Genomic DNA, 10,093 nt, shown 5'->3' on the forward strand with positions numbered 1-10,093 from the left:
TTTATTGTGGCATAGACTTGAGTTGCCTTTTTTGATTATGATATTCGAAAATTATGTAAGTTCTGAATTTTATGAATATTTTATAGGTAGGTACTAGCTGTTCTCCGTGGTTTTACCCGCAATGCTCCGCTCCTGATGCATGATGGTCTTAGCGAGATAATAAGTATATAGATTATAGCCTTCCTCGATAAATGGGGCTATCAAACACCGAAAGAATTTTTCAAATCCGACCAGTGTTCCTGAAATTAGCGCGTTATAACAAACAAACTCTTCAGCTTTATAATATTAGTATGGATACGTAGCTTTTAAACTTTACGGATGATTCATAATTCAATCATTCTAACCATTCTGACATCTAAATGTGTCACTATAAATTAAAGTACCTTATCATAACTGCAAAATGGAAATATAGGAAATCGAATGTTATTAGCTGGAATATGACGACTGAAAAGATTTGCTCGGATGTCGATACACTCCTCGACAGTTTAAAATGCTGCTGTCGTCGTTTCAATGTCTAGGGAATAAATAGACTACTTTTAAACTGGCTTTTAAGGCTAAATACAAAGCAAAAGTGGGTGCTTACGAGTATGCAAAAACCAATCTAGAACAAGAGTGTAAAAAACATTATATTTTTTTTATTTATCAAGATAAATACATAATCTAACTATTGAGATTAACACAAAAAATTCACTTTAATGTTATATGTAGACGACTAACTCTAGAACAGAAAGCAAAAGCAAAGCAAATAAGCAAAACTATGCCTAAGTTCACACATTAATATAGGCAGCTGCTGCAGTTTTTCTTTCATAAAGAGGGACCGAAAATACTTTTAACCATCTTCATTTCATTCAATAGCTATATAGAAAAGTATTTAAAACGATACAGGGACTAAACTATATATAATAGAGATATACATAGAGCCTAACAATTTATGACACCTTCAAGATTTTTTGTCCCGTAGATGTAAGTAATATTGTAGTAAAGTGTTTTATAAATCTCAATATTATAAAGGTTCATTTGAAGTCGTTCAGAATAAATTAAATTGATTAAAAATGTTCATTGTATCATCTGCTGAATCAGAATAATTAATTTAATCTTGTTGCTTTAATTTGCATTCAATTACGTTATTATTTGATAGTCAGATATTAAATCGCGATTTACTTTACAATAAATTTAATAACCTTCAATTATTGCTCTGAATAAGCTCTTGTGTTCATATTGTTACACATCAAGCCTTCAAATTACATCAGAAGGTAATTAGTTTAAACAAAAGCAGTTAATACAATAGTCATCGGTCTCATAAACACAATTATATTATTATTCTAACGATTAAACAATAATATATATAATTCTCTTAGTTGACCTGTTACGGAGTTTATACAGGGTGTAATCGTTAAGTGTGCACAGGCGATTATTCCGTAACTATTACAGATATCAAAAAACTTTAAACTGATATCGAAAGTATTTAACCTAATGAGTAAAATGGCCATAATAAATTTTTAAAAATAAAACGAGAAATATCTAAAAAATTAACTTGAAACCCTCCCATACATTTAGTATGAGATACGAATATCCCATGTACATGGGTTGATCCAAAAGTAATGATAATCAATATTAAACAAGGTCATTACAGTTATAATAATTATGTAGTTCTCTAGAATATAGTCTTCTAACTAGAAAATATACTTCAATATTTTTTTTCCAAAACTAAAAAAAAAACTTTGACTTCATCCACAAAAACCCCTCCACGCGGCCATCACTTCGCTGTCGTCTTAAAATAATTTATTGCTGAGAAAGTGTTTCTTGTGCCGAGGAAAGAGATAAAAGCAAATAGGAGCTAGATCTAAAAAATAGGGTAGGTGTTCAAGCATTTGGAATGCCGATTTTTGAATGGCAGCCATCGCAACTGACGCTTTGTGATCTGGTACGTTGTCTTGGTGAAACAGCGTTCAGGTCCGCAGTTTGCCATGTCTCTTTTCCTTACTAACCTACCGCAATCTTTTAATTTGGTCTGTTTAGTAAGAGCCCAATAAAGTGGCTACCTTTTTAAAATATTCCACCATAACCAAAAAATACAAAAGATATTTATGAAGCATCTTAGCTTTAAAGCAAAACATAACTTTAAGGACTACAAAGAATCCTGCATTTTCTTTAAAATGAATACTCTCGAAGACAGACGTACTCTTTCAGATATTATGTTTCTTTATGATCTCCTGAACAACAAACTAGACTGCCCCCAAATAACAGAAAATATATATTTTAACACCCCTCTAACTCGAACACGTAATACTCCTTTATTATTTATACCACGTACAAAAAATCAATATATGAAGAACTCACTCTTTAATCGCCTACCTTCGATATACAATGAAAAATTTTCTACTCTTGACATATTTAACAGTCCTCGTAATCGTTTTAAATCCAATGTAATTAAAATATTATCAAACGTACCTAACACATTTTAATCACTCACACGCACACACATACATACACACAAACACACCCAAACGCACTCACCCACACACACAACTCACCACTCTTTAATAAGTTACTGTTTTAAATATACATATAATTGATAATAATTGTAAAACTCGTAATTGGCGTATTGTATCATAGATGTAAGTAGATTAAGTCAAACTGTAAGCTGTGTAGTTTTCGAATAAATAAATAAATAAATAAATAAATAATTATTCCTTCAGCGTCCCAAAAAACTACCGCTTTAATCTAACCTACTGATTTTCACTTTGAATTTCTTCATCTTCACTTTGGAAGCTCGCATCCAGGACATTGATTGTTTTTTTGGTTTCAGCATAAACATGGTGAACTCGGGTAACGTCCATGATCACAAAACATTATCCTGATATCATTAAAAATTTAGAAATTTACCCTCTACATGTCGAATCGTTGTTTCTTCTTTTCGTCGGGAAACATTCTGGCACGCACGGCTCACATTCAAATTAATGTAAATAATTGGAAACGTGGCCTGTTGATATCATTTTTTTGTAATTACTTAGTGAATACATGAGCAAGCAAAAAACATTTATTTTATATTTTTATGTGCACAGGAAATACCCAATTAACATTACTTTTGGATCAACCTAGTACATTTATTATGAAAGATTTTAGCTTTTTCTTTCTTTTTTTGGTTTTCTGCTTTAATTACTTCGCAAATTTGAAGGGAAGTTCATCTAGAAACTGTAAATAGAGCTCCTCATTGTATTGCACAATGAGGACATCACTTCGAAAATCTGCTATGAATACAAAATGTATGGGAAATAAAATGTATGGGAGCGTTTAATGTCACATTTTTGGATATTTCTCGTTTTATTTTAAAAAATTTATTATGGCCATTTTACTCATTAGGTTAAGTACTTTCGATATCAGTTTAAAGTTTTTTGGTATCTGCAATAGTTACGGAATAATCGCTTGTGCACACTTAACGATTACACCCTGTATAGCCAAATGAAAATAATTCTCAAAGTTAATGTCATAAGAAGGAATTCCTATAATACATATAAAATACAATACTGAATGATACACTTTACACTTACACTTTTCTCTTTATAAAGGCCAAGATAAAGCTAACTTCGCAGAGTACTTCATAATACCCAAGTAAGGAAGCAAACATAAGTGAATTCCCTATTGTTGTCTATTAATATCATCTATAATACGCAATATCCAATAAGACCGGTGGGTATGCTTAATTTAGATATACATATATAAAGGCTTATCTATAATATATTAGAGTCAAAAAATATGTTAAAAGCAGAGCTTCTTTGTTTTCTGAATTTTAATTTTATATAGAACTAACTGAGATTTAAATAACTCCAAAATTATTAACCAGTTGTGGAAACACACTTCCATATCTCTTCTGCATTTAAAAATCACTATTTTTATTACCTCAGGATTTAAATATATAACTACCTATATATTACTTAACTAAGTAACAAAAATCTAACCCGTCATCAACTTACGTGAGAAATAAATTTTCACAAATAACGTTCAACGTTAAACTTCATAATTGAAAGTATGAATTTCTAGCATAAAATTGTTCGTGAAACTTTCATTTATCCGAAGTTGAAATACAGCAAGTCCTATGTGTTGCGTTGTAATTTGTTAGTACTTTTTATTATGTATTATACATAAACATGGGCGTAGCTAGCCATGGGCTCAAGGTGGAGCAACAATAAAAAAATAATATGTAACTAGCAACTGTATGTACCCAAAGTCATATCCAGGTCTTCGTTCATTTGCGAACGCGCCTGCGAACGCGCCTGCGAACGCGCCTGCGAACGCGCCTGCGAACGCGCCTGCGAACGCGCCTGCGAACGCGCCTGCGAACGCGCCTGCGAACGCGCCTGCGAACGCGCCTGCGAACGCGCCTGCGAACGCGCCTGCGAACGCGCCTGCGAACGCGCCTGCGAACGCGCCTGCGAACGCGCCTGCGAACGCGCCTGCCAACGCGCCTGCGAACGCGCCTGCGAACGCGCCTGCGAACGCGCCTGCGAACGCGCCTGCGAACGCGCCTGCGAACGCGCCTGCGAACGCGCCTGCGAACGCGCCTGCGAACGCGCCTGCGAACGCGCCGGCGAACGCGCCGGCGAACGCGCCTGCGAACGCGCCTGCGAACGCGCCTGCGAACGCGCCTGCGAACGCGCCTGCGAACGCGCCTGCGAACGCGCCTGCGAACGCGCCTGCGAACGCGCCTGCGAACGCGCCTGCGAACGCGCCTGCGAACGCGCCTGCGAACGCGCCTGCGAACGCGCCGGCGAACGCGCCTGCGAACGCACCTGCGAACGCGCCTGCGAACGCGCCGGCGAACGCGCCTGCGAACGCACCTGCGAACGCGCCTGCGAACGCGCCGGCGAACGCGCCTGCGAACGCGCCTGCGAACGCGCCTGCGAACGCGCCTGCGAACGCGCCTGCGAACGCGCCGGTGCGAACGCGCCTGCGAACGCGCCTGCGAACGCGCCGGCGAACGCGCCGGCGAACGCGCCTGCGAACGCGCCTGCGAACGCGCCTGCGAACGCGCCTGCGAACGCGCCTGCGAACGCGCCTGCGAACGCGCCTGCGAACGCGCCTGAGAACGCTCTTGCGAACGCGCTTGCGAACGCGCTTGCGAAAGCATTTGCGATGGCATTTGCGATGGCATCTTCTTTACCTTGAAAACTTTTTTATAACACTCACTTTATTCTGTGTAATATTTTCTGAAAGTTTTTTTTTCTAAGGCCCATATTTTTTTGAGTTGTAACTCACATGACACGTTCTTTAGAACGTGAAACTTAAAACAAAATTGAAATTGGATAAAATAGTGGGGTAACTAACTGTACTACACTCATTTTTTTTTACAGTTTATGTAACATAGAAGCCTCAGCTATTTTCTTTTTTCGTGTGTAATTCGTTATTCGAATTATTCTTATTCAAAACACCTTATTGTTCACCTACCACATCACGAAATAGATCCAAAATGTGTCCCTATCTTCAGCCGTTTGGTCGCTGGGCGTATGACAATTATTTGTTAATCAGTCATTGTAGAGGTAAATAATACTAATGTTTTGGTCTCATTTTCTGTGTCGACTGTCGACTTTCGAGAATCGAGTGTGAATTTTCTTACGGATATTAAGCTTAGTAGTTAGTACCTGGATAATTCAATTTTTAGATTTGGTTAGGTACCTTCCAGGTTAAAGCCTGGGTGGGGCAAGCGCCCCACCCTGCCCCACCGTGGCTACGCCCATGTACATAAAGACTATGAATACCTGAAACGTAGCAAATTATTATTAAAAGTAAAATTTATTATTAAAGGTAAGTAAGAACAACACATAACTTAAATATACAGTAGGATAATTTGTTATATATTTTCAGCAATAAGACAAATAGGTCAAGACAAATGCTACGAGATAATAATCATACTACTTTACTAAGAATATTACTTACAATTTGTAAGCATTTAGAATCGGAGTCCTTGTGACCCCAAGTGCCTTCCGATTTAAACCTCTACTCATTCCTCATCCTACTCATTCGTTATTTACGAAATACAAGGATAAAATACCGCAACCGACGCTCATAGAACGATACACGCTGATCACTTTGTTATTTTTAACATTCCCTTCCTGATAGATTACCATGACTACATAAGGTAGTATTAATCCTAGTGTGGAAAAGGAACAGCACCATATTATAATAGGTCGTCTAGTGCACACTGGAAATTCCTGGTAACCCTGCTGGTCCAAATGCAAAACAAGTACTATATCTTCTGGATTACATTCACACGCGTGTACCACAATGATACACGATAAGTGTTGTCTAGCGCTTAATAGAACACACCTCATATATTTTTTCCAAGGAAATGTGATAATGTACCGGAATGGTCGTTCCACAAACTTGTGTACGCCATTATTGCTGAGATATTTCATAGCCGTGACGGTGAATGTAAAAATCTTCTTACGGATAATACGAGATAGAGTCCTGCTTTTGTTCTGGCTGGTATTCTTAATTTACTGCTAAGCTGAGATTTATTTTTTAATAAGTTAAAATTTAATAAAAGCGCTGTTGACATTACATACTACAGGACTTTTAGAAAAGAAATGAAGAACATGCAGGATAATTAGTATTAAATTAAAAAATAAAAGTAGGACAAAATTGCATTTCTGCTGATATTTCAATACTTATAAGTATACCTTATTCTTTAATAGCAATTAGGTAGTACTTTTAATGCCAATATAAAGAGAGGCAATAATATATTTGTAATAAAATTCTATAAGAAATGAAACGTAGTGAGGAGGATTGAGATTCAACTTTGTAAATACCAATAGCTTAAAGCCACAATCCATAGCAAATTTGATTTAAAATGAATAGAATGTGACTGCATCAGCTGAAAATTTGATTTGATATTTCACTAACTGCGCTTAAATGCAAACTTCAAAAGCGTTTCAGCTACCATTGTTGTAGTAACACAAAGCTATTCAATTAGTGATCATGTTTCTCCCATATCATGTTATCTGTTTCAGAGCTATAATCAAATTACAGAAACTTATTTGATTTCTGCCATCATAATATAATAAAAGTTGTTTGGATGCCCTCAATTGATACAAAGGTAAGGACAGACCTCAGAACACAAATCAAACAAACTTTGTTATGCTTTGGTACTGGTAACTTATTGTACAGAAATTGTCGAATTGACCCAGTGATGGATATCAAGGCTTTTTATTTCTTTCTTTGAATAGCACTTTGCGGCCACTCATTGCTTTATAAATCATAATTCTACCTACAATAATTCTAAAAATTACTTACTTTTAACATTAAAATTGCAATAGCTATATATTGTGTACCTAGGTATTCGAAAATAAAGAAATAAACTTCGCTTGATCGCGTGAAAACGATTAAACGGATTTGCATAAAATTTGTCTTATAGATATGCGTAAGCTTGGATAGTTTTTCCTGGTTGGTGATACCTACTGAATATATTAATGCTACAACTTTGTTTACACATCGGCATCATGAAATTCATATAGACAACATTTTAGCAATCACTATGCCATTCACCTGATTAGGTATCTATCTGCATATTATAAACCAGTAAATAGAATATCTTATTAACTGATATAGGTCTATTATAAATTAAAAATGAAATATTATGTCTAAAGTAACAAGGCATAACTTGTACACAAAATTAAAGACCACATACACTGAATAAAATGCATCCTTCTCTGCGCTAGGAATTCATGTCTTCTCTTTACCCTCTCTACAAGATGTTCGGAGGGATCACATCAATATATTATGGAGTGTTTTGTTACTTTATTTTCCCGCTGACTTAATCCAATGTTTTTCTTTTTGTCCATTCCAATGTTTTCATATGGTTTTACACATTTAACACTTAGAGCGCGTTTTTTCGCTTATCATCTGAATAACAGCTATTGAAAAAAAATGGAGATGGCTTTTTCTTATTTTTCCTAACCGACTGAACAAGTACTGCAAAGTCATTTCCATGCATATTCAGATCTACAATAAACCAATTCATTTGTTTATTTTTTTATCTATTTACAAAGGTGCACACCACAGCTGACAATTTGGACTGATTATACCTACCTACACACATGTATGATCAAATCACGCGGTAAAATGGCAACCAAATTGTATGCACACAGCACAGTTGAGGTAAAAAATATGATTAAAAAATTACATTACATAGATCAACTAAAATAAAAATTACATAGATCAACTAAAATATTTTTTTTAATAGATGCAGTCATAAAATAAATTGAATCTAAATCATAGTGCAGATAAACATCACATCAATATAGCTACAATACATTCAATCACATAAAATAAAACTCAGTAGAGCACCATCGCGGTCACCAGTGTGAATTGAAAGAGACCCTTTACATTTGTCTCATAAATAATAATGCCAATTGCAGTTTCATTTGAACGCCATAACATTTAATAGGTCATTAACATCAGACAAAAATTATTGTTAAGATAGTGTTTTTCATGGTAAATGTTATCAAACAAAATTGATATAGCCCATGACAATCCAAAGTGGAGCGATAAGGCTGTTGACGCGTTTCCGCACAGAACGGATATCCGTTTTACTATCTGCCCTGATTCGTAAACAGCCCCTAATATTTCTGCGTCCTTATTGTAAATGTCTACGTTCTATTACTTCAAGACAAACTGTCGCCATTATAGTCCAATGGTATATTTGGGTGACTAGAGCTTTGTGTCTGTTTTATGAATTTTTATTGTTTGAACAATAACTAAGGCTAGGCTAGCATACAACATAAAAATATCATTTATTTATTAACTTGAGTTCTTACGAGATTAAAGAAATTGATATATCCCAGATTATTCAAATTCAATAGAAAAATTTAACCTATTATTTCTAAAAAAATCACGCTCCTCTCTTTGTGAGGATGATAACAAATGCGATTATTTCGAACAAAAACAAGATAAAAACGAAGTGAACAAGCGTTAAACAAAAATGATTTATCGAAATATAAATTGCTCTAAACCACATCTAAACTTTACAGATAAAAGATGTTTTAAAACTCTGTGTCAAGAATAACTTAATAGTTAGCGATTGTACTCATGAATAAAATAAGATACATGCTTTTTAAATAGAAACACGAAAGTCAAAAACTACAGGCAGGCACTTCATACAATTCCTGAACAAGTAATGTTAACTGAATACAAGGGAACTTTTTCGAAAGACTCGTTATGCTTGAATAAACGTTTCCAAATGTTTGATATTATTCAATCGGAGTAAAAAACGAAGCCATTGGAGCGTGATTGGTCTTGAAATTGCAAGTTTTTAAATTCTTTTGAGTAAGCTTTAGATATTGCTTTAAAAACAGTTGAATTTTATTTATTTTATCGATACAAGCGGAAGTTGTTTAGAAAAATACTTTCCAATAAAATAAACAAATACAAAACCAGTATGGAAAACGAATGTGCAAATACCTTCGAATATATTGGCGTATTCCGTAGCTTTGTGTTTTTAAAGCACGCATTCTTTGGAGACATGACAATGATTGATTAGGGTATATTGTGCAAGCCAGCTGAATTATGTTGGTATTCTTTTGTGGTCGTTTGCCAACTCGCATCACGTTGAGGTTCATTGGATGGAGCGTGACACAGTCTTTCGTTAATGAAAACTTCCTCATACATAAACGAGCTCTAGCTCTTCTCTATTGAACCAGAATACAAAAGGTACTTATATTTACAAATCAGCAATTTTATTTGATTACGAGAGTTACAAAAAAATCATGCCTTTCACCTGATAATTTTTATTCTTATATACTATTTCAATTTTTTAATTTTTACAAACAAATTAAAATATTTCTTCGCAAAATTACCTGTAAGTAGGTTATAACTGAATAGAATGTACACAATAAATTTTCGTCCGTTTTCAGTTTTATGGGAATCGAAATGAAGTCGTAAATATGATACACGTGCCCATCGAGACCTTTGAAGTTAATAAAGAGAATTCGTAGTGTAGTTTTCGTGATTTAGTTACAGTAATAGGTTGGTAATAGGGACTTATTTTTTTGGTATATTGCCTCTCGACTTTCATAGATTTTATTCATAGAAACATCTA

Source organism: Colias croceus, chromosome 14 (genome assembly GCF_905220415.1).
Source record: "Colias croceus chromosome 14, ilColCroc2.1".
Lineage (NCBI taxonomy): Eukaryota > Metazoa > Arthropoda > Insecta > Lepidoptera > Pieridae > Colias > Colias croceus.